This window comes from Plodia interpunctella, chromosome 23 (assembly GCF_027563975.2).
Source record: "Plodia interpunctella isolate USDA-ARS_2022_Savannah chromosome 23, ilPloInte3.2, whole genome shotgun sequence".
NCBI classification, from domain to species: Eukaryota; Metazoa; Arthropoda; class Insecta; order Lepidoptera; family Pyralidae; genus Plodia; species Plodia interpunctella.
This window is the reverse complement of record NC_071316.1, coordinates 6,348,027-6,374,485: the sequence shown is the minus strand read 5'-3', so window position 1 is coordinate 6,374,485 and position 26,459 is coordinate 6,348,027. Positions and strand designations below refer to the sequence as shown.

The window sequence follows — 26,459 nt, the reverse complement described above, 5'->3', positions numbered from 1 at the left end:
ATTTACCAAATCAATCAAAGGTGTTCAATCCTTAAACCAAGAATATTCTACTACATCAGTTTTGAATAATTTATCACAAAATATCATGTAAATAAATTTAATCAGTTGTCAAGTGGACAAAATGTATTAATTGCGTGACTACGTGACTACTTCATTCAAAATTAAATATTCATCGAGTAAACAATATGTCAATGGCAGTGAATTCTCGAGAACATTCTATAGAAAAAAATACATAAATAGAAATATATTATAATGTAATACATCTGAATGATGGCAATGATTTGCTACCAGCTGACCCGGAGAACTTTGCACAGTCTTAGAAACTATAATGTTGAAACTATTTTATATATTTTGCCTATCAGTGGGACACAAAATAAGCTTAAAGAAACATACCTATACAAGCCATTGGGAGCGAGGTGAAAACGCAATCAAATATTACGAAATTAGTGCAGCAGTTTTTGAGTACTTTTGTGAAACTATAAAAATATAACATTTTAATTATAGCATTACATTAGAGCAACTCAGATCTCGTCCAATTTCGATTTAGTCAATTCGCAATTATAGTTAAATTGAGATCTCTTTGTTTACTAGTCTTATTCAGATAAAGTCGTAAAGCTGCTAACCCAAAATAATTAATCATAAAAATGCGTGTGAATATAGCAACATTGTATTCGATTGAATAAATAGTATTAAGTTGCCTAGTATAATAATTTAAACCCACGTAATATTTATTCCGTGGACAACAAAATCAATAAACTTAAGTAAACATATGTGAGGAGATCCAAAAATAAATCCCTGAGGCACACCGCACGTGTTTGACACTAATAATGACCCTGACCCTCAAATGAGTCAGACGGACGAGCAGATTCCATCAACTTTGCATTCGGAACCGCTCAGAGGCGTCGACAAAAAAGGAAGTCATGGCCTGTGATGGCCCATAAGCTTGTTAAGCGTGATGCAGACTGTCCTAAGCCTTTGTTGAATCGAAAGAATAGACAATTAGCTTTGTCTGTACCGTAATAAGGGGCAATCAAAGTGCATGCCGAAGCAATTATATAGAGCCAAGTGTAATGCAAATATTCTATGACATTTCGCGCATGTAACTTGCGCAAGAATAAGGATCTTGCCATTCACGAGCCTTGGATATATCTGAAGCCTTTACGACGCTATTAATAGTACGGGTAACAGTATAATTAATCTGCCCAAATTTGTTGGAAATTCGCTGCTATTACCGCCGCATAGCCTCTGTATAACTTGACGTGCAGCTGGCTGTACCCAAAAGGTATTAAACCGAAACGATATTCAGTTACGAAACTATAAGCGAATGTTATAAATTGGCAAACTGGTAAAGTTATTTCAAATTCTGCAACTATGTAATTATGAATTGGTTGAATAAATGTTAATAAAATCGTTTTTACTGAGGAATAAAAGGAAATAGACGCTCTAAATCTAATCGTGGAAGTTTGGAGGAAAACGTATAGATAAACAAACAGCGCTGCCTCTCGCTCTTTTTGGCCGAAGGTCGTTCGTCGGCAGACTTCCTTTGACAGTTGGTAATGAGTAATTACTTGTCCTGGAAGGTGAATAGAATATTCAAGATGTACGGATTTACAAATCTTTAAATAAACACTAGCCAGAAATAATATTCAGAAATAATGATAGCATATTCTCAAATGTTGGAAATCAAAGGTTCGTTCATGCAGAGAAGCACTCGCTCTTTCATGCTCGTGCGGTCCCAATGATATTCTTGGCCATTTCGCCTTTGGAGCTAGCTCAATCTGTATGATTTGTCCTTAAATATTTATTATATTATTATTATTCAAGCTCGCGGTCTGCTTTAAAAATAAATCAAACTACATATAACCTAAATAAAATAAATTTTTCGGTTTTGATTTTAAGATACCCGCCTACCGTCAACCTTCTTTGAGAGAGCTGTTATTGCCTATCACCTGTTAAGGCTTAGTGACCTACGTAGGAAGTTACACAGTTGTCCTATTCTAGGAAGTAGATGCCTCAAAACTATAGTAACTACAGAATATCCAAGCAATATATTTTTACTGGCAGCAAAGTCGTAACGCTAAACTTGAACCGCTATAGGCGTCTTCGTTATTCTAGAAATCTTTAATACCTAGCTCATATTACCGAGTGAAAGCTTCCAATTACTTTTACTTGATAGAAATACAAGAATTTGTAGAGAGTTAACAATTTAATATGCCACGAAGGTTACGCGATGTTAAATGACTATAGGTAGAGTAAATCTCGATGGGAATGTGTAATTTTCTACAGCATTCAGCCACAAATTCGCCAGCTTCAAAGGACTATAATGAAACGTGCAATAAATTTGTCATGCGATTAACATACCGTCTACCAAAAATCTTAATTCACTTACAACATAAAATATCCAACACGTAATTTTTGCAAGGACTGGTGAACTAAATAGCAAAACAAAAGAAGCAATATATTTTAAAAAAGATAAATATAAATCAATAAAAAATGGCGGCCAAGATGGAGTAATCACCATCAATAAGATTTATTAACATGTCCATTAACAATAAATAATGCATGAAAGATCTAGTAATAATGATATATGAGATTAACACAGTAATAGTTATTTAGAAGTGATTAACCGACATGACATAAGTGTGTACAGTGGACAGCACGTTAACATAACCAGAGACATTGCAAATGAACACTTATTACCACATAATATACCTTAAAGGACTGATGGTAACAGGAAAAATAGAGGATGTGGAGTAGCATTGCACCTTGATGTTTTGTGTTGGGTTAAAGTCACTAGTTAAATATACAGTTTATATCACTGTTTCGAATAAATACAGACACAAGTTAATTGTATGGCGGTGCAAGGACTACTGACCGGCAAGTAGTCAGTCTGTACTAAATAGCATCGCTTGCATGTTTTGGTAGACAATGTACGCCATGCAATGACGTTACAAGGGTAAAAGACTTCGAGAGGGACGAAATCTCACTCGCTGGTCAGACCAGATAGACCACTGAAACAAGGAGACTGTTAAGGAAAGCAGACCGATCGTTACTGAAATAAATGCAGATGGATTGGGGGAAAAAAATGACAATTTGGCAAAATAGAAAAATATATTCAAAAAATAGACAAAACGGGTAAGTAGACCGATCGTTCCGGAGAGAGCTGAATATCTGTTAGCACTTTATCAGAACTTCATCTGCGCGAAAACAGTGGCGACGTCACGATCCTAAGCAGTGAAGGAACGATCACGAAGGAGAGCATAATTAACTAGTACAACTTGATATGTTGTAGACTGTACGATAAGCACGTGACTAATTGTTTTTTAATTACGCCTAGATGCGAAGGGGTTAAGGTCATAGAACGGTTCAGAGAAGACATCATGCGGATTGCTTAACAAGCAATGTATTTATAGATATATATTTCAAAATATCTATTACATGAATGCACGCAACAATAATCGTCACGCATCAAGTATAATAAGATCTTTCACAGTCATTTTATACAATTAATTGTGTCAAGAATCCCATTCGTATCTCATTTGTAGGTAAATCGGATTGTAGATTAGAGCGACAATTTTAATGTCCTCTTAATTCTGAACAAGGAAAATCGAAGGAAACAGGAGAGTTTCCTTGTGTTTACAATCAACTAGGTCTCTATCTAGTTGTTGGTATAGTAAATGAAATGGACAAGACAATAGAAAACTATTTCATATTTCATTAACAAAAAATGTCACTGTATTCATGTAATTATACACACTTTTGCAATGAGATAAATGATAAATAAACCAATGGTTTTACGCCCAATACTTAGTATATTCTCAACTTGGCAAGTTTATTCTCTTTTGGGAATCTGATAGTTTTTTTTGGGAAGATATAGATATGGTCTTTTAGTTTTTTGGGAAGATATTCTGAAAATACTGGGCGTAACTATCGAAGTGGCTCGGTTCTGGCAAGAATATATTTAGCACCCAGTTGAGCGTTGCAGATTTGCCATCGACACGCAAAGAAGAACACTCGAATTATAATACTAGTGTAATACATAACACTAATACTAATACATTAGTACATAATATCTTGATGGCGTAAACCCATTTCTGCCTTGATTCGCGAACATTACTGTACACAATTTTAGCTTTAATATTTTAAATTGAAAATGGACAGACATACAAAAATAAAAAAATCAAAATAAGCAGACCAGTTAAGCAACGTACCAGTAACAGTTCGTAGACCCCGCCGCTCTAATGACCATGGCACTAGAAACTGCGACGTCACGGGGTAAGAACCCGCTACCGGCATTTAACCACTAGACTATCGGGGTACATCGGAAGACGAAAAGATATGAAGGCGTGTTATTGAATACGAATGTAGTAATCAACGCGTGGTTCTGCCCTAGGATAGGACCAGTCTATGTCCTCCCATGGATGACGTACAAGGCGATTAGGAGACAATAGGCGTCACCAGCCAGGAAATAAAATCTAGAAAACTACTAGGAATAAAGGCGTAATCTAGAAATAAGGTGTAAGTGCCAAATTTTGAGTAATCGGAACTAGCTGCCTTCGCTTCCTACTTAAAAGGTTTGAAGGTTAGTATGCAGTATACAAGGAAAGGGAACCGATCTAATACGTTATGATTAAGGATGTCATTGTGTCTGTCGGTTTGTACAACTTTTACTACGGGAACTACTCAGACAGATTTTACTGTAAACGAGGTTACAGCCATGTGGCATGTTGCTTTAACGATTAATGTTGATAGTGTTGAGTACAAACGTATTTACTTATACTTAACTTACTATAAGACACATTTGTCAATTAACGTCTTTGAAGAAAAGGCTGCAGAAGTTTGTTGTGCTGCCTTCTTTACCTGCGCTTTGGATGTCGGCAGTAGACTTCATTTTAAGTAAATTTTTGACGTCTACAAGTATTGTATATTAAAAACTGTCTACAGGATTTTGAATCCCGTCTTGGCTTCGCTCGAGTAAAACCATAATAAATAATACACTTATTAAGAAAAACCGTATCAAAATCCGTTGGGTACTTTAAAAGATCTATGAATACATACAGACAACGGGAAGCGACTTTGTTTAATACTATGTCATCTCGAGAAGTGCTCGCTTGACAGTTGGATCAAGAGCCAGATCTAGAAGGCGTCACTAATAAACATGGCCCGTAGTATTGAGAAGAGATTCCTCTTGCGCTGGAGAGCCGACCACCGGTAGCTTGGGTCCTAGTCTCGCTTTTTTAAACCTACACTACATAGTTTAAAACAAAAGCGTCCATCGCCTCTGTCTGTTTCTAAGCTCTCTTTTAAACCACTCAACGGATTATGTCAACTGTTTGTTATTTTGACAATTTATTCCCAAAGGTTTTTTTTTTAATAGCATGTGGTGTCCCACTGCTGGGCAAAGGCCTCCCCTCTACTTTGCCATCCATCTCTATCCATTGCGTAACTTTTTCCGTTTTTATCAATCGCATCTTTATCGTCCGTCTGTTTTGTTCTGGGTCGGCCTATTTTCCGTCGGCAGCCAGCAAGGTAAGCCCTAAGGTTTATCCTTATCCTTACATATTATAAAACAATGTACTCAGCCGCGTCTGTTTGGTTGTTCGCGATAAATTCAAAAACTACTGCACGGATTTTCATGTGATTTTCACCAATAGATAGTCTGATCGCTGAGGAAGGTTTAGGTGTATTTATTATGTTTTTACCCGAGCGAAGTCGGGACGGGCGGCTAGTACATAAATAAATGACCTCGTGAGAAGACGGTGCAGATTTATAATTAATGATAGAATAAATAGAACACTCACTGACGACCTCGGTGGCGCAGTGGTAAAGTGAGTGCCCCTGAACCGAGAGGTCCCGGGTTCGATCCCCGGTCGGGTCATGATGGAAAATGATCTTTTTCTGATTGGCCCGCGTCTTGGATGTTTATCTATATATGTATTTGTTATAAAATATAGTATCGTTGAGTTAGTATCCCATAACACACAAGTCTCGAACTTACTTTGGGACTAACTGTATCTGTGTGATTTGTCCTAACACTACAAGTGTTACACATGAATAGATAATATCTGGCCTCTGTGATATGTATTATTGTCGCCTATTCGCTATTTGTGTCAAACCGACCTCTTATGTTTGTATTCTAGAGGTTATCTGGCTGTTGTCGTTAGTATCAAACACATCTAACTATTAAACCTTATAACTACGACTTTGTATTTATCTTCTGGCTCCTCTACGCCAAAACATTGCGCCAATAATTTGTAGTATACATATGAGCTTTTAACGCGAAGAAAAACCAGCAATGTACGTCGAAACCGCCGAAGATTGGCAAAATATTTCCCGATTGGAGCCGCCATTGTATCCAACATACTTCGTTGTCAAAAACTGGCGTCCACTCCAATACAGAGAGTGGTCCTGTGAAGGTATAGGTAGGTATATAATTTATTATACGACGGGTCGCTAGTATATATATATAAAGAATTAGTATAACTCAATATAAAGTAATAGATAAACATTGTCGCCATTAATAATTCGATACAACACGTGTGAACAGGTGAACACACACGTGTGTGTTAGGAAATGGCAATGACATAGGAAAGTCACTTTTTAGAGTTCCATGCGTCGAATGGTAAAAACAGAACCCCTATGAGATCCCTTCGTTATATATATATATATATATATATATATAGCGAAAGAATTTTTGAAATCGATTCGGTAGTTTCGGAGATTACCCGCCTCAAACATACACAAACAAACGCTTACCTCTTTATAATAACAGTATAGAATACTCCAAAAGCTATACAAACTATTGGAATGGAACTTTATTGGATTTAAAAGTTGTTAAACAAACGCGAACACCGCTCACAACTTTCTTGGCAATACCTGTAAACTGGGTCACGTTCGCGATGGAGAAAGTATAAAAAAAATAATAACCATTTCACAATGAGGTGTATTATGACGCTATTTATAAAGCGACTAGCGCCCGGACCCGGCTGCGCTCGGTTAAAACCATAATACTTTATATATACACCTCAGGAATTACATTTATCTATTGGTCTAAATCTTACAAAAATCCGTCCGCTAGATTTAAGAGTTTATCGCGCTCATACAGACAGACGCGATAGGATGGGGACTTAATTGTACCTACCTATTAATGTGTAAGGATGTAAAAATTTGTTTGATTGAATCCATACTAATATTATAAATGCGAAAGTCTGTTTGTCTGTTCCGCTTTAACGGCTAAACCTCTGGACCGATTTTGATGAAATTTGGCAAGTATATAGTTAAGGGTCCTGTTCAAATATAGGGCCCGTTTTTTTTCAAAAGTCAACCCTCAGTTGACTATAATGGGGGGCGAAAGTTTGTGTTCCGCTTTCGCAGAATAACTCACGCGGACGAAGTCGGGGGCAAAAGCTAGTTTTAAATATAATTTCAATTGTCTGATTCAGGACAATATACAGGTTGTTTTTTTAGGTTTCCGAACGTCAAAAGGCAAAAATTTTACTCTTACAAAATCACGACGCCTGTCTGTCCGACCTTCACACAGCTAGTCTGCTCCGAAACCACTGAACCGATTATGTTGAAATTTTGTACACTTATACCGTATCAGGACACTTGCGCGAAATCATTTGCCCGCAAAGACACTTGCGCGATGGACACAAACACAGAAACGGGCACAAAACGCGCAGAACCGCAGACAAATATTTGTGATCATTTAAATAACAATAACGGCTGGTGGGTGTAATTTGAGGTATGCAAAAGCCACAATTGTACTCATTCATTCCTGAGGTCACGAGTCCTCTGACCACATCTGTGGCATCAGAACATTGCAACCGCAGACAGCAACATATTTTAAAGTCGGTGAAGTCGGAAAAGAGATATAAACTGGAGATTCTTCTCACGGGCGATAATTTAGATCGTTATATAAGTATTTTAATCTCAATTCCATCAATATATCCGCCATTTAACTAACATGGTGTTCAAATTTCGCTACATTTGGCTCTGTCTACCCTGTAAAGGATAAAGACGTGTTCTATGATTTTTTTCTTAGATAGCTGTTTTGTGTAAACATTTTTATAATTGTTTATTGATCTTTGCTTATGGTTTGACAACTAGGGATTGCCAAAGACCGTGCGAAGTGAAGACGGAAAAGTAGGAAAGCGGATCCTGGCTCCGACGCTCAACAACTGAGGAAGAAACAGGGAGAAAGCTCAGCGATATTGATCTTTGTTAACTTTAATTGATGCGTAACGTGTTAGAATTAGAATTAGGGTGTTGTATGTACATCTGAAATTAAGATATGTTAGTTGTATGTGTTGTTGTGTAACTTACACATAATAGAAAAAGTCCTCTGCCGCGTCTGCCTGTCTGTTCGCGATAAACTCAAAAACTGCTGGCACAGATTTTCATCCGGTTTTCACCAATAGATAGTGCGATTCCTGAGGAAGGTCTAAATGTATAATTTATTATGTTTTCACCCGAGAGAATAAATAGCCATCATGAGGAAGGAAAGCGTAGTCGCGCGACTCAACTAGTCAATTACGTTTAAGCAACAATTATTTATTACTGAATGTAGTTAATTTTTAATAACTTATTCTGTTGTTTAGTCTGTCGTTACGAAACCGCTTGATTACGAAAACCCAGGTTTCAAGGTAGATTCAAGGTCGAATTTCGTAAATATATTATCTTAATAATATACAGTTTTATCGCTACTTCTATGTAGATTTTGTTACAAATTAAAATTCAAAATTGTTTATTCAACTTAGGATGATACGAGTACAACATCACTTATTGACGTCCAAATATACTTACAAAGCGCGGGTGAAGTCGAAGGCGCAACAAACTTTACCACAGTCTGACGAGAGGAAAGTAGCTAGCAGTTTAAGTAGTTTATAGCTTTGGTAAATATTATTTAATTTAGAATATGATGTGGCCTTCCGAATCAAAAGGGACCTTACGGCGGCTGACACTTAGATCTTTATTGCCGTGTTTCGAAAATGAAACTCCACAATAATCACAAATTAACAATCAATTACATACATTATAGGAAAAGAAATAATAATTACATTTAAAACAAATAAATGAATATAAATTAATGTAAGATTAAACTTAAGATAAAACTGTTATTAATTCCTCTGTTTCTTCGTATGACATAATTCAAAAGGGCGTTTTGAATGATTTTCTTGGTCACACTCAATGTACATGAGTAGAAACCTACCAGGGATTGTCGAAGACCGTGCGAAGTGAAGACGGAAAGATAGGAAAGCGGATCCTGGCTCCGACGCTCAACAGCCGAGGAAGAAACCGGGAGAAAGCTCAGCGAGATTGATCATTGTTAACTTTAATTTATGCGTAACGTGTTCTTGTTGAGTCTATTGTAAAGAAGTGTACGAAATAAAAGCCTGTAAATATAAACATCAAATAAGGTTAACCTTTCCAAGGACAATGTCAAGTTGCCTAACTAGCTGCGGTTGCAAAACTGCAATTTTGATTTCGACATGCATGTTTATTTATTTCATTTTGTTGCTAGTAGACTCACTGAACATGTTTCAAGTTAAAATTATAGTGTAGTAATAATTATAGTGTATGTGTGTGTGTAGAGTTATTAAAGTTTCAAACCAAATATTTTTATTTTTCAGAAATTTGGCCTTCACATGCACATTTTCAAGTCAAATTTTATATTATATTATCTGCGCCCCGGGGCTTCGCTGCCGTGGGAATTTCGGTATAAGAAGTACCCTATGTGTTATTCCAGGTTACATTCTACCCGTGTACCAAATTTCATAACAATCTGTCCAATAGATTATGCGTGAAAGAGTAACAAACATACATCTCACAAACTTTCGCATTTATAATATTAGTAGGAAGGATATAATTTTATTTCACGTAAAAATGAACAATAATAACATGCCAGGAACACTTCTCGCGTCTCTCAAGCAAACACGAACCCTGAAAACACAACCCACCTTTTTCGGCGGTCATATAAAAACCAGAAGCAGAAAATCTGTGCCGATCGAAAGAAAGCAAGTGTACCAACTGTCAAAAAATGAGTATACAACTTTCTCTGCGGGCGCCGGCCGACATAGAAAGTTTATGGTATTGCATCGGAAAAAATACCAATAACAGACAGACGGCTAGACAGGCCCACTTTTGATATTGACACGCTCCGATAGACCTAAATTTACATACGACGGAAATACAAGTTGCAATTAAATTTTATTTATTTAAACTTTATTGCGCGAAACACAATGTGTTCTTTTACTAACCGCCTGAAGAAATATGTCAGTCTGTACGAATCTGTATGTCGAAAGAAAGGTTAGTACCTATAAAATATTAAACTGTAAAAACACCCTACCGACCAACCATATTACCGGCCATACCACTATCCATATCTGTCTATCACAACTAAACGCATTTCGACCCGCGATAATAACCAGGGTCCGCACTCCTAATTCTTCTTCTCCATTTCGCACGGACTTCAGAATCGCAGCCAGACCACTGGCGCGTATACGAGTATCATCGTTCCAGCAAGCCAGCACTCTGGTTTGTCCTGAATTCTTGACCGCCTTGCGGAAGCCTGCCGTCAAGTCTCCTTGGTATTGATCTTGTTACCTTATCCGCTGCCTAGGCTGTGTGTCCCTTAGTCAGATATGGAGTGGTCCTATTTTAGGGCAGAACCACACGCCACAGTAGGTAATTTTGGTAATTAAATGACTGTCAGAAATAGGCGTTGATTTACACTACATGAATATGCACAATATTCAAAACACCTCAAATTATTTAACCTTTGATCTCATTAAAGAGAAAATTGTTTGGCGCAGCTCATTTGTTTACAGCATGATAAGTTAATTGATAAGGTAATGTCTTGTGTCTTGATTAGAATAAATTGATTACAATACAATAGCAGGTTAGAAATTATAATCATGGATCGCGATATCACACACTAAATCGGGCAACAAATAAAGGGTTCCGTAAACACAGTTTTAATTCGCACATACTATTAAAAAAGTAGCTGTTATCCGCAGCTCCGCCCACAGTAGCATATTTGACCTAAGTTCACTAACTATATTTGCAACAAATTTCATCAAAATCGGCGTGAAAGCTTGACATTGACTATCGCATTAAGTATATGAGTATGGGTGAATCAATGGGTTAGATCGCTGCAAATAATAACAAGCTTAAACTGGTTCCACTTATTATGAAATAAAAACTCAAAATACAGGAGTGAAACGTGAAGCTTTTTTTCCGGGAGTCAAAATCCACAGCGTCAATAAACAATGGACAAAAATTCAGGTTCACTTGAAATTAACATGTATTTTGCAAGGAGAAATTAGTTTTCTTTCAAACATCTCTCACAAATATGTGTATTGTTTCTAGTTATATCATAAATATTTATTCTAATTTCTTAACTTATTTCACGGGCAACAAACCAAAATTTTGTGCGTTCATCTATAGACTTTTAAATGGAAAAAGAACTGTGTTTTTCCGCTCTCCTACAAACATACAGTACTTGTAAATTTGAAGCATGAATTGGCAATTTTACGAATATTAGATTGAAAGCGTGACAATGATCACAACGTGTCATATTAGATTGTTAAAAAAAAACTAACACAATTCATATTCATTTACCGGCACCGACCTCTATATAATTTGAAGTATAATTAAATTCACTTGAAACGCTACTAATTAATTATATATGTTGTAACTACCTATTTTGCTCTGGGGAGTTCCGGGATAAAACGTATCATATATGTATATACCTTATTTCATATATAAACGAAATCCCATTTTGTGTAACAAACATTATAGCTACACACATTACAAAGTCCCGCTTCCCGCTGTCTGTCCATATGTATGGTTAGATCTACGTATTTTTATGCGGGATTTTTAATAGAGTTATTCCTGAGAAAATTTTTTGTATATTATTTTTATTTTAGTCGAGTGAAGCACGAAGCGAGCGCGCAATCCTATATATCCTTCATAAAGACCTCGGTAGTGGCAACACTTTGTCATAATTCCTATATCCTATCATCCAAGTAATAATGGGCGAAAATCTAAAAAAATATAAATGTACTTCCTTATTTTTTATGTAGGTCAGCCGGGTTTGCATAAACATTATAATGATCTGTCTAGCGACATTGTAAACTATCGAGAAGTTGTGAAATGACAATTTAACGCATTATTCTAACTATATGTTTTCGAAAATACCTAAATCCCAGTTAAATTGTAAAATGTCTTTAAAAATATATATTTAATTGATTTATAACTAGATTTAGCCCGCAGCGTCGCCCTTTTTTAAAAAACTCAATCCCCAAAGGACTATATAATAACCCTATATTGTTACAATTTGTATGAAAATTATGTCGATTGCGCTTTCGCAGAGAAATACACGCGGACCCAGCCGCGGATGAATACTAGTTTATTATGATTTTATCCGAGCGAAGCCGGGACTGGCCGCTAGTTGGGGAAATAAAGTATTCTATATTGTAAATTCCCACGGAAGAGAGCCCCAATAACATAGCTAGTAAGCCGATACGGTTTCACTTGAACTGAGCCAGTGAATTTCCTTGTGCCACTTAAAATATTCATCACAGAACCGTTCTTACGGAAACATTAACCAGTTGGTAAAACTTTCTAGAACTGATCCTACTTCAAGATATAGTTTATGCACGCGAGCATAGAATATTGGTACTTAAACACATGATGATAGATGAGTATGTTTTTAAATTACATACAATATAGCAGATAACTTGAGACCTTCAGTCGACGCACGAAACAGAACAAGAATTTTATGATTTTATGCTTGAAAAACGTGAAGAATTCTTCTCATATAAAAGAAAATCAAAAAATTTGTGCTTAGAAATTATACTTAAATTATTTATTCTTAAAATTAATGCAGATCAAAGTAAATTTTATAATGTTAAGTTCATATATTTGGTTTACTCAAGTTTATATTCAAAATAGTAAAACTTTTCCTCATATCAAGTAGGTTTTGAGGTGTTGTAAAAAACGTTTTTTAGGAGACAACCGTGCTGCAAGTAATTTTGAATAATATGCATTCAAAGTTGTCAAATCGCAGAATCAGTTCATGGGACACAAAACTGTGAGCATTGCAGCGGTCATACTTCGGTACTATGTAACTGTTACCACAGGTGTTAATCGCATAACCCTTACGTAGTCGGCTAACATAGAAACGAACCAACAAAAATACTCACCAACAAATCCGTAAACAAAACTGAACACTCACAGCACAAAAAACAACACAGATCGATTGTCTCGATTATCAACTCGTCGAGAACGATAATGAGGAATCGATTGACAAGAATCGAATACGTCCGGCGCGCAAGGCGGTCGAACAAAAACTGAATAACAGATTATTCCGATGCTCTCTGTTGGTTGCAACCGCGTAAGGTCAGCAGAAACATGCGATTAAGATTATCGTGATTAGTAAGTAATCGTGGCAGATTTAAAGATAACGTTTATATCGTGTTTTTGTTTTTTCATTGTTTATCGCGACACGGGCAAAGGGGCATAAATTACACAAGCTGCGATCGAGCTTCGGTCAGATGATAAAAATATGTCGATTTCTTCAGGTGAATGCGATTGTCATAAAGATTACATTAACGTAAATTAATTTTGTGCTCATATTTTTCTTTTTTGTGTTTCATAATCAGATCGATCGTCGAAGGAGAGAGGCATTTGTCCACTACTGGGACAAAAATTAAAGTAGTAACTGGATACAAAAATTCGAACCGCGGCTTCACCCGCTTAAATGACCTCGGGGTAATTTTCTCTTCGTGTTAAAATGAGATTGGGACAGTTGGAATAAAATATCCATAGCACATTTAAAATAGCGCCATCTAGTGTTTTTATTGCAAGGTTATGAAACATGCATTTAGCGCCACCTATAATAAAATACAATTTTTTCGCGAATCCCACGTATTTTCCGGGATAAAAGGTACCCTATGCCCTTTTCAATACTCTTAATTATATATATGCGCCATTTTAAAAAGATTTGTTGAGTAGATAACGCATGAAGAGGTAACAAACAAGCAATAAATAAATAAACTTACTTTTACATGTATAATATTACTTGGGATTTACAAGCCCGGCTTCGCTAGGGTAAACAAAATAAATTATACAACTAAACCTTCCTTAGGAATCACACTATCTAGCTATGAAAACCGCATAGAAATCCGTGCAGTAGTTTTTGAGTTTATCGCTAACTATAAAAATAAATCAAACAAAAAATAAATTCGTAATGAAATATGTAAGGATAAGGTTTTATGTTATTTTCTAACAATTAATTAAGCAGCTAATTAAAAGCTGACGCGTGCTGTGTGCCTTGATGTGTTCGTCCCGTGTTCGTTCCGAAAACCTTCGTTTCTGCTTTAGGTTCAAAAAACACTAGTTATTTTCTATACGTAAATTGCCGCAGGAGTGGGGCCCGGCGCAATTAGTAACCTAATATATTCTCTGATGAACGAGCAACTTCGTATTCTCAAGACTTTTGAATTTTCGACAAACAAAATGCTAATTATTTTTTTCTAACAATAGATGACTCATCGCCGTATTCTATTATAATAATTTCAGACCTTTTCTACCCACTGTTTGCCCCTAGTAAAGACCCATGGTCCAACTAGTTGGACGGAGCAGTAGGTCCACTGTCGCGGACTGCTGCTGGTCATAGGACGCTCTCTTGTACGCTAATCTTCTTTCTCATTCTTTCATCTACCTTTTTTTTATCAAGCGTTATGGTGCTTTGTGCCCGCAGCCTGGCGTTTCTCACCTCACATTTTTATCAATTTATTTTATTTCTTAGCGAAAAAAAACAAAAAACAGATTATTATTAATATTTATGACTAGCTTTTGCCCGTGCCTTAGCCCGCGGTTTCGCTCATAACTTATTATTGTGAATATCTCGGGTTCTAAGAAACGTATCGCGACGAAACCTATTTTAAGTCCATTCGCTACACAATTGAGAAAACTGGCTCAAAAATTTATGTAGTAGTTTTTGCGTGATGTGCAAACAAACATAATGCAATGTTGTCGACAACCCTGGTTGACAGACCATACATACATTGTTCACGATAAATAACAGTTATAAGTTACCGACTTGGCACTTTTTTATTCACATCACTATGGCCTATTGTTGTTGTTTCGAAGGTGCGAAATTATTATTCTCCTTATGGCGAGTTCACACGCGTCGACTTATTAGGATAAGTTCTAGATTAATTTGGACCGTATACATTGGCGTCAGAGCAAAAATAATTGGTGGTGTCGGGGTTCACATATAAAAGAAACAAATAGTAGTTTTGCCAAAAAAGATACCTACCTATGTTATTTCGTTTAGAGTCTAAAATAGTTTCCACATTTAGATGGTTCGACAAGTCTCTCTAGATTGTAGACAAGAGCAAGTAGCTTGCTCCTTGTAAATAAATGCGATTATTCTGCCACTATGAAATTTTCCCAACAAAAAATTACTTTAAATGCTACCCATTTACTGTTACGGCAACTCTTTCAAACAAGTGCATTATGTGTAATGTATTGCATTGTTTGTGTATCATAAAAGGTGAACTGAAAACCAGTGCTGTGCATTTTGTTCAGCGTAACACTGAGCCATCACATAATCCCGGCATACATGGCTGATTTTTCATTGCTTCAAATAATAGCTCTCATACAAACCACGCAATTTTCATTAATCCGTGTCGTCATCTGTCCGAGTTCGGCGATAGTGTGCTCCCATTCTATATCATCTAAAATCGACTAGGAATAACACTAGCAAAACAAAACACGCTAGTATGACGTCAAAACAGATTTACAACTGTGCCTGATTTACTTTACGAGGTTCGCACACGGCATACAAACACACATTTAGCTGGCCGAATGACAATGGCGCCTGGGTAAAAAAATTGACGCACGATACCACCTATGATATAAAATTATATAAAATGTGTGTTTTTGAGAAATCCTACTAATGCTACTGTTATTACAAATGCGAAAGTTTGTGAGGATGTATGTGTGTATGTGTATGTTTGTTACTTTCTCACGCAAAATCTACTGGACGGATTGATATGAAATTTGGTACACGTGTAGAATATAACCTGGAATAACACATAGGGTACTTTTTATCCCGAAATTCCCACGAAAACGAAGCCACGGGGCACACCTAGCTACTATAGAATATATAGTCTAAGTTAAGCTGTCTGAAAGTCTAATTTCTGGATAAATGTTTTGTCTACATTCGCTGTATAATTATTTTAGTGACTAGTATGTGTGATGATGGGTAAAGATAAGTCCAAAAATCGACAAAAAACTTGCATTGCTATTTTGTTTTATCTTTGAAAATACCAAAGTGATTCTGACGCTATCCATTTTATATCATTGAGGTGCATCAATGGTGCTTTAAATCGAAATTTAATCCTGTTTCCTATTGACTGCCACTAGGCCTGATAACCTAATCGGATCTATAACAACACTGTATAAATTACAACACAATTATACAACTGATTTGGCATTTAGTCCAGATTCGCGCCAGCGCATATCGCAGTCCAACGTTCATATCCGCTTATCACTTGTGTTTTATACACATGTTATCGAAAGCAAGAGACACGGATATACGATGTTATCTGTCCGAGGTTCAAATAGTTCCACCCCTCCCCACTCTGACTCTCGGGGCTTACCATCATCTCTTAATACGATCCAGTTCAGGACCTAAACTGATCTGCATCGCATATTCGTACTATCAAGTTAATTTTTTAATACTAATCCGATTCACTTTCAATTTAGGAATCTAAATTGAACTGCGCCACATTGAAATCGTTAATTATATATATATATTATATACATATATATATTATATTATATTAGAACAAATCACACAGATTGAGCTAGCCCCAAAGTAAGTTCGAGACTTGTGTTATGGGATACTAACTCAACGATACTATATTTTATAACATATACATATATATAGATAAACATCCAAGACCCGGGCCAATCAGAAAAAGATCATTTTCCATCATGACCCGACCGGGGATCGAACCCGGGACCTCTCGATTCAGTGGCAAGAACTTTACCACTGCGCCACCGAGGTCGTCAAAATTATCAATAGTGTTATAATTTATCAGCTTATCCGTAACATACGTAGGTAGTGCATCCAGTGATGGACAAAGCCCTCACGTGTGGGAATGTTGAATAACATAGGTGACACCATGTTTCATAACTACAGTACAGGTTTGTGACCTCGATATCGATAGTAAGTCACACACTATGTATGTAAATATTATGAATAACAGACAGGGCGTGACGCACCGGAATTTAGTCCCATCTCTGAACTCGAATTATATGTTTAATGCCTTAGGTTAATTTACTTGTAGGCATTTAAATTATAACTCACTAGTTGCGGCCCGGGGCTTCGCTCCCGTGGGAATTTCGGGACAAAAAGTACCCTATGTGTTATTCCAAGTTATATTTTACCCGTGTATTGGTACACGGGTAAATAACTAATAAATATTAAATTTCAGAACAATCGGTCCAATAGATTTTGTTTGAAAGAGTAACAAACACACATACATACATCGCCGCAAACTTTCGCATTTATAATAATAGCCGCGTCACGGGGCTTCGCTGCCGTGGGAATTTTGGGATAAAAAGTACCCTAAGTATCATTCTAGATTATATTCTCCCCGTGTATCACATTTCATAACAATCGGTGCAATATATTTTGCGTGACAGAGACATACACACATTCCCACAAACTTTTGCATTTATAATATTAGTCTGATTCGTAGGATTGTTCATTGTAACTCCATATATTCACGACTGCCGAGCGTACAAGGACCGTAGTCTTGTCAAGATAGTGAAGAGGCGAAACGAAGGCGCTGATTCCTGCTGGCTAGCAACACTGGGTGTTTATCAACCATTCTATTTTGTATTGCAATGACAATAAATGTAGAAATAGAGTAGAAAAAGTACGAAAGCGGACTGTAGGCTTCAAGGTCTGATTGAAACTTGATTATAAACAGACTAAGTAATATTCTTAATTAAAATCAATAACTCAACATAACAGTAGGTACGTCGTGGTAACCAAAATATTTAAACATGAAACTAAATTTAGAGACTCGAAAACATTTTTCAAAGAAAACAAAACGCAAGAATGTAATGTTTTTTCGATAAATATCTCTAGGTTGTAAGACAAATGTAAAATATTCATGGACATGCTGTGTAATGCCAGTCGGTGTACAACAATGAAACGTCTCGTAGTACATTTCAGGTACAAAATTTTGAATAATGCTAATACAAAAAAAAATATCGCAATGCTGCAAATTTTAGATTTTCAAATAAAATCGCCATGTTAGTTTATGATTGTCATAAATTAACTACCTACCAAATATTTATAATTAAATAATATAGTATAAAATAAAATAAAAAATATTATTAATATTGTTAATAATATCTTTATAGTCATTGTATTTCTTGCATTAATACGAAACGTTAATAAAACAAAAATAATAAAACAAAACAATCCAAAATATAACAAAGCTAAATAAAAAACACTACAAATATTTTTGATTATACAAGTTTCCATTCAGTATCCAAAACGCTGCAATAACAAAAATAATTCATATCTTAAATACAATAATATTATATCACAAACTAATGGACACATTTTATTTTGTTCTCTAATCGTCTTCATTATCACTTCCGGGATTATTATGTAAAACTACTGTATTAATATAATTTTTGCATTAAATTTGGGGTAAAGTTTAACCTTGATACTTTGGAACTAACTGAATCTGTGTGATTTGTCCCTATATTTTTGTTTAAATATAGTTTTAATGAAAAAGTGATTGATATATATCAACAGTTTACATTCACAAACAAGGAAATATTTAATTTATTCGACCTTATCCCTAGAACGTGAATTAAATTATGATAAGATTGGAGGGAAAATCGTTATCGTTTTCAAAATAGCAAAGACAATACTGAGTTTGAATACTGATTTTAATATTTTATTATGACGTGTTATCAATTCGAAGAACTTGCAAATGGAGATTAGAGGAATCGAGTGAGTTTCGTCAGGATCGTGGCTAGTGGAAATCCCTTCCTAGTCTCTGTCCACCCCCGTGAAAAACACGACGTGTGATAATATGTATATATGTGTTGTCAAGTCTATTCGTACATTCTGTTTGCTTGTTATGTTGTATTTTGAGATAACTTGTGCGACAGAGTATTGCGTACAAATCATTTATTTGTGTAAAACTGTTTACGCAATAGGTACCTATTGACATTGATTTTGAGACAAAGATTTACTTTTTAAAATGAACAGACTAGAAATAGTCGAATCTTCAAAATTTTCAGAATATTTTTTACGTTGTCCCCGGACTTCGCGGCTTCGCTACTGGGAACATGCAGAGGTGAAAGAGAGAGAGATTATAAAACGTCGAAAGTAATTTATTTTGTACAAGCTGTTACCCGCAGCACCGCCCGCGATAGCTTTTGTTTGACCTCGAGTCGTCTTCTATATCTATTCCAAATTTCATCAAAATCGGCCCAGCGGTTTAACCGTGAAAGTGTGACAGACAGACTTTTGCATTCATAATATCATAGCATAATAAAACAATGATCTACTTTGACCAAATATATTTTCATTTTATAATATGAAATGAATATGGATTTAGATTAATTATAACAAAAGAAATATCAAATACACATTGACACAAAATATTATTTCTGGCCATAAGATCGGACAATCGATATCGATGGTTACAATGATAGCGCAACACTATTGCAGTAGTACGGAACGAATGCCAGCCATTATGCACTCCTGTTCATCGGTCACCTGTTCTGTGACAAAAAATGAGGCGCACAATAAATTCTTTGACCACATAGGTACGAGTATTTATTTATTTAAACTGCACTGTACGACATAAGAAGTTAAAAATAGGACTCTAAGCAATCAATCAACAATGGTTGGACAAGGAGTTTGGGCCATGGTCTACCACTCCGGATTGGCGGGTTTTAACGACTGCTAATACCAATGGACCAACGGCTTTACGTGAAGGACGGAGGAGCTCAAGATAATTTTGGTCACCCATCCAACAACCAACAATTGTGAGTGTCTTAACCACCACTATCACAGCCCAGGCGCGCCAATCACTGCGCCTTTGAACTCGTGCGCACGTGATCCACGCCAATCACTGATTATAGAAATGTTTACTCAAAAGCCAATCTGCACAGGGTCTGCAATGAATTTCATGGTTAAGGAATACAATCCCGAGATAGCAAAAAAACGGAATACTGGCCTGTCCCTAAAATCACCGAATTACAATTTGCCATTGCCGGGATTTTCGGGACTTAGATTGATTTTAAAGAATTTTTAAAGTAATTACTAATGAAACATATTTTTTATGGTACAGTGATTGTGGTAAAAGATACATTTTTTTTAATTTGATACTGTTCGTATACATAAAATCTACTTTTTGCCCATATACTTAGTGCTAAAATGTGCGCCCGCGCAGCATCCTCCAACGTCAGTTGTCACATGTCGATAAGTTGAAGTTACGCAAGACGCGTATGCAAATGTGGACCATTTGCAATGCTGATTTAATATTTAACCATACGTGTACTTTGGTGGGTTTTAATGGCCGGTTATTGCTAGGAATTCTGTTTTATTGTCTTACTCGTGCTGGTAATACCCTTCATTAAACGAAATTGAACTTCGCTGTTGCAAGCGCTATCGAGCATAGATCTATATATGTCAGGCAAGTAGCGGATGAAACGTCACACGACATTGGACTTACAATAAATTTGCCGTAAAGCACAAATTAGGTTGATGTAAATATACTATACGCCCTTGAAGTTTATAATAACAGTGACTTTGCCTCAAGACTTCATTTCTATCAAAACGTACATACTATAATTTAAAACAAATGGTTGGAGTGCATTCGACTTTGATAGTAGATTGGCATGCTGTTTTAGTGAGATAAGGGTAGGTGTATGATGATTACCAAACTTGGAAATAAACTAAACGCTAGAAGCAACTATTATAACTTATTTTGACGTTTTATAGCATAGTAGGCAAACGAGCTCGCTCGTGGCGTGTGGTTCCGCTCCAGGATTCCTATCCTCTCCATATCCTCCCGTGGGGATATCCTCTGCTAAGGAACACATAGCCTTGGCAACCAATAATAATATTCCCAAAGAAGGTTCACGTCGGTTGATGGACGTAAAGCAGAATCTTTAAAATATTCTGTGAATTTATTATAAATGTCCTATCCTTTCCATATCCTCCCGTGGGGATATCCTCTCCTAAGGAACACATAGCCTTGGCAACCAATAATAATATTCCCAAAGAAGGTTCACGTCGTTTGGTGGACGTAAAGCAGAATCTTTAAAATATTCTGTGAATTTATTATAAATGTATTGATCACATCCAAAACGTGAGTAACGTTTTGAGTTTCGCGACTCTTGACCCTATCTACCTCGTAATGGACAAAGACGAGATACCGTATGTATACATCTAAAATGAAAGGCACAGCAAGTGTTTAATTCAAATTTGCGGGATACAATTCACAGAAATATTACGCTTGAATGATGCACTTCAATGGAGCGCATTGCGGTGCATCCGTAGTACCGCAGTGTTGCAAATGCAACAGTATATTCAGCCAAGCGACGCTTTTAATTATTACATACATGATTGCGATTGTTTTGGGTTGGCCAATTTGGTAATGCTAATTTTATCGATATGATTTAATCGATAATACCACGCACTGTTCGCAATGAATATATTTTTGAATAGGTATTTTAGATCGAAAAAGAAAACATTTTATATGTCAATACATATATTTATTTATCATCAAAAAAATCATCACTTTTTATGATAAATGCATGCGTTGACAAATAAAATCCTTAACATACAAGGAAATCAATAATTGGTTTGGTCTCTGTACGTTTTTTTTTTTTTTGCAAATGAATATTTAAAAACAAACAATGACCCAGCATTTATTCGGAAATTAGATATTAACAGGCATATTTTGAAATCAAATTTCAAATTACAAAGTATTTCTCCAAAAGCTAAAAACTACTGGCAAGCAAAACTATGCAGTAGCCGAGGGACAGCTGTTATACAAGTTACTAGGCGAATGTGCACTAAAAGAGAATTTCCACGCAAATTTCTATACGCGTACGAAGTCGCGAGCCAATACTAGTCTGTGATATGATAACAAAATCAATTGCAATCACTGCACATATATTTCAAAAGTTTCCAATATTTCCGACATGTCAATATTTGTGATTACAGTAAATATTGGCGACATTGAGCCTTCACATGCAATGCAACCGTTGCAAAATGGATGAGAAATACTTATTTAGGTTGAAATACAAGACAAACTAACTGTTATCTAACAAGTTTGGATTTAATTTGCATTGCATAAGCACCACAAACTATACAAAAAAATATATATATAGTTTGGGATGCGAAATCGAAGAACATAAGAAAAAAACGTACGTCGACAACTAAGCTTTCCCAAAAAGGTAAGGTAGCCGAATCTTCTTATTTTTTACGCTGGCACCGAGCTTTGCGGCGTCACAGCTCACAGTCCTGAATGCAGCCGGGAAAACGCGTGGATGAGAGAGAGACCATACAAAACTATAATAAGGAATGACATATTATTCTTTTATCTATGGGAATGACGCTAGACAGGAAAAATCAAAAAGGCGTGTTATCGGTTTCATTTGGGGGCGTGACGTCGCGAAGTTCGGCATCAGCTTAAAATGTGTTGTACTATAAATTTTTAAGAATCAGCTGTGATTTTTCACTCTGCATTGCAAATCCTCTTATTGTCTCTCATCACCCAAATCTATTTATCTTTTAATCGCCTCAAAAACAAAGACAACAATTATTTATTTGCCTCACAAGACATCCACGGGAGTTTATGGAATGGTTTTATTCTGGGGCGGAACTCACGTACTTTATACGGCCGCCGAACTCAGACGAATGCCGACGAGATGAATGAACATTGCGCAGTTTGTATGCGAGTTTTTATTTACCGCAATCAAAAACGATAAATGTATACCGAATTCGGTGAACTGTTTCGCTATAATGTATAGCCGGCATTAGGTACAGTAGTATAACATAGTAAAGTATACTTGACTAACATCGTACGCAAGGGAAGTCGGGTCGCTTGCCAAACCTGCTCGGAAGAGTAGGGCTTGTGAAACCATTGCAAGTACAGCCTTTGCTATGCCTCGTTGGATTCAGAATCCAGTTCCACAGACTTACTTACTGACAGACAGAAATTACATTTCACTACCAATATTGCCTGGCCGAAAGATTCACAATATTGATGAGTTTATTGCGGTATTTCTTAGAGGTGGTCCTTCCGAAATGCTTGTAGCTTTGACAAATATAATTTAGTTTGGAATAGAAAGATTTCAGCTCCTTTCGATTGAAGGTCTTTCTCAGCTCTTTCTCAATTGAGCGTTTTCTCATTTCCCTACCTATCTGTTATGCGTCGGAGTACCAAAATTGATCAAATAAAAGCTTGTAAACCTATAGAATAAATATGAAAATGTGCATACACTATGTCGCTTTGGGTTCAGCAGTCACAGCCAAAAAATGATAGCTAAAGTGACATCTGTATGTTTATAAGTCTGTGTCACAATCACAAACCTATATCCCGTACATCGGCAGTGTTGGCACTAAGTACCAATACAAGTGCTTATTAAAATTTTACATGCAATTATATTTCTATGGAGGATGCCCACCTGTCAATTATTACAAAAATTAGTTGCAATTATTGAATACTTATCGTTTGACAACTTGCAAGACAATTAGCTGTTATTATAAAATCACAGGAAATCTTTAAGTTTTTAGATTGGTTTTTACGCTGATCCCAGATTTCGCGACATCACAACACAACGGATGCGAAATCGAAACCGAACCACGGGAAGATCAGACAGCGAGTGAGAGAGAGGAAAAGTATCTATAGGTATAAATCGGAGAGCAAAAGTGCGTAGTCCTTACATAAAGTATACAGTCGTCATGGTAACGATGTGGGTATTTTTATGATGGCCGTAAATAACTTTATTTATACCTCACAATCTTGATGTTTTGTAATTATAATCACACTGGAATTAGCAGTCAATGTAAAATCCTACGTGTACAGTCAACCACATATTTAACTTCGCAAATTCAACGCTATACCATCGCATCAATTTGAGTATGAGAATGCGGGATGAGAGGGATAGACCAAATGTAATTCCAAATGTTGTTCACCTAATTAATTTAAAACTCCTACATACGACCTCGGTGGCGCAGTGGTAAAGTTCTTGCCACTGAACCGAGAGGTCCCGGGTTCGATCCCCGGTCGGGTCATGATGGAAAATGATACTTTTCTGATTGGCCCAGGTCTTTGATGTTTATCTATATATGTATTTGTTATAAAATATCGTTGAGTTAGTATCCCATAACACAAGTCTCGAACTTACTTTGGGGCTAGCTCAATCTGTGTGATTCGTCCTAATATATTTATATACATAATAAAAAAAACTAACTATTGTATATAGTCCTTAAAATATTGTTTTAGTCCCGAATATCCCGAATATACCGGGATTTTCGGGACCGAATAAAGGCCGGGATTTCCACTTGGATTCTTTACTTGATTTTTTTTAATTACTCACATGCATTTGACTGTAGGACTCCATCTTTAGTAATATACAGGGTGATTCTATTATTAATAGTTACAGAACAATGGACTTCCGTATTTTATAACTGAACTTTAAACTGATAACATAATTAGTGCATTGTCGAGATTGATCTGCTAGTAAAATGCTAAAGCAGTGGAAAATATTAAGGCACTTTATCCCCGCACACTAGCGCCACCTCACTTTATTATTATAATTATTTTATTTCTTAGGAAAAAAAAATGGTTGCCTGTAAAGTCGGTTTTACGGGCGAAGATTTTACGTGACAACGTCTTTTTACGCGCGCGGCAGACCGATCATAGTTGAGTGGGAGAGAGACGCAAGGCATTCGGCGGGCCTCTCTCTCGTTCGGTGACTCATCGTAACGTTACCGGGCGTTACACTTTTTCATAAGTGACTCCCAGCCGCAACTTAATTTAAGACGTTGTCACGTCAAAAAAATATTTTAACAAATTATGTCCCACTAGATAAAAAATCTTAGTAAAAAATATTGTAGTTTACCAGTTTTCCTCAAATTCGACGACCGCCGTGGCCTAATAGTCATCACGCCGGACTGCTACACTGGAGATCCCGGGTTCGAATCCCGGTCAGGTCAACATGAAAAATTATGTTTTTCAGATTGACCTGGGTCTTGGAAGTTTATCTATACAATGTATATGTTATAGAATATAGTATCGTTGAGTTAGTATCCCATAACACAAGTTTCGAACTTACTTTGGGGCTAGCTCAATCTGTGTGATTTGTCCCTATATATTTATTTATTATTTATTTCCAATACACAATGTAGTCACTGTTGACTGATACGAAAATGGTGAAAACCGTTTGTTCCATATTAATATATTATTGTATTATTTTGTACCTAGCTTTTACCAACAACAACTTCGTATGTGAGTAAAAATTCGTTTCCTGTGGAAATTTCAGGAAATCTTTTCTTAGTGCTCCCTTACACTGTCCTAGGAACCTACATACCCTATTTCAGCTTTCTACGCCAAGTACTTTCGGCTGTGCGTTGTCTGTCAGTCAGTCACTCAGTAACACAAGAGTTTTATATCATATATATATTGTACTGTATTCACAAAATTGTGTGTAACCTGTACATCTGAAAGTGACTCACAAATCAGTTTTATGATAAGTCGATGTACCAAAGCGGCATTGCTATTTATTATATATTTTACGTATATTATTTCTTGGAACACAAAGGAACAAAGGACTTGGCAAACTGTAAAGTACGAATCATCTTTATACTGTTGCAGTAAGGCTGGATGACTAATGATCATATGTAATTTTATTATAAAAACAAAAGTTCGAATTTTTTAAATCCATAAATCATAATGTATCTTTTTCTAAATTAGCGTGTGTCCGTGGCATTCTGGGCTGTGACGCCGCTTAGCCCGATAAAACAAGCTTTAGCCCGCGGCTTCGTCCGCGTAAAAGCTGCTTATCGAAAGCGGAACAGACAATTTTAATAAAACTTTCACCATAGTCATTTGATATTGAGGTAACTGATACCTTGCATTAACACAAAGGGTAATTTTAATTTTTATGCCTAAAAGTACGCGATTAGTACGGATTAGATCGAAAAGTCTGATAGTCAATAGCGCTTTATAAATTAGATGGCGCTACTGTGCATAAAAATATAAGCATTTTCTTAACAATTAAGCGGGTCACACCACACCATGGCTAGTTACGTATTTCATAAAAGATAAATAGCAAAAACTAAAAAACAGATACCATGACCTTGCATAACCAGTTCAATACTA

General features: G+C 36.2%; 1 protein-coding gene across 2 annotated transcripts in view; it reads right to left on the bottom strand.

The window, feature by feature from the left end:
- Positions 1–26,459, bottom strand: part of Abcd1 (ATP binding cassette subfamily D member 1) — a 49,434-nt gene that overhangs the window by 21,568 nt on the left and 1,407 nt on the right. Inside the window, exon 1 of one of the 2 annotated variants that reach the window (XM_053762872.1) lies at positions 13,209–13,367. The exons of the other annotated variant lie outside the window; for it this stretch is intronic. The gene's annotated coding sequence lies outside the window, so the exon portion shown is untranslated. Of the gene's footprint in view, positions 1–13,208; positions 13,368–26,459 lie in introns of those variants that run through there. 2 annotated transcript variants of the gene reach the window in all.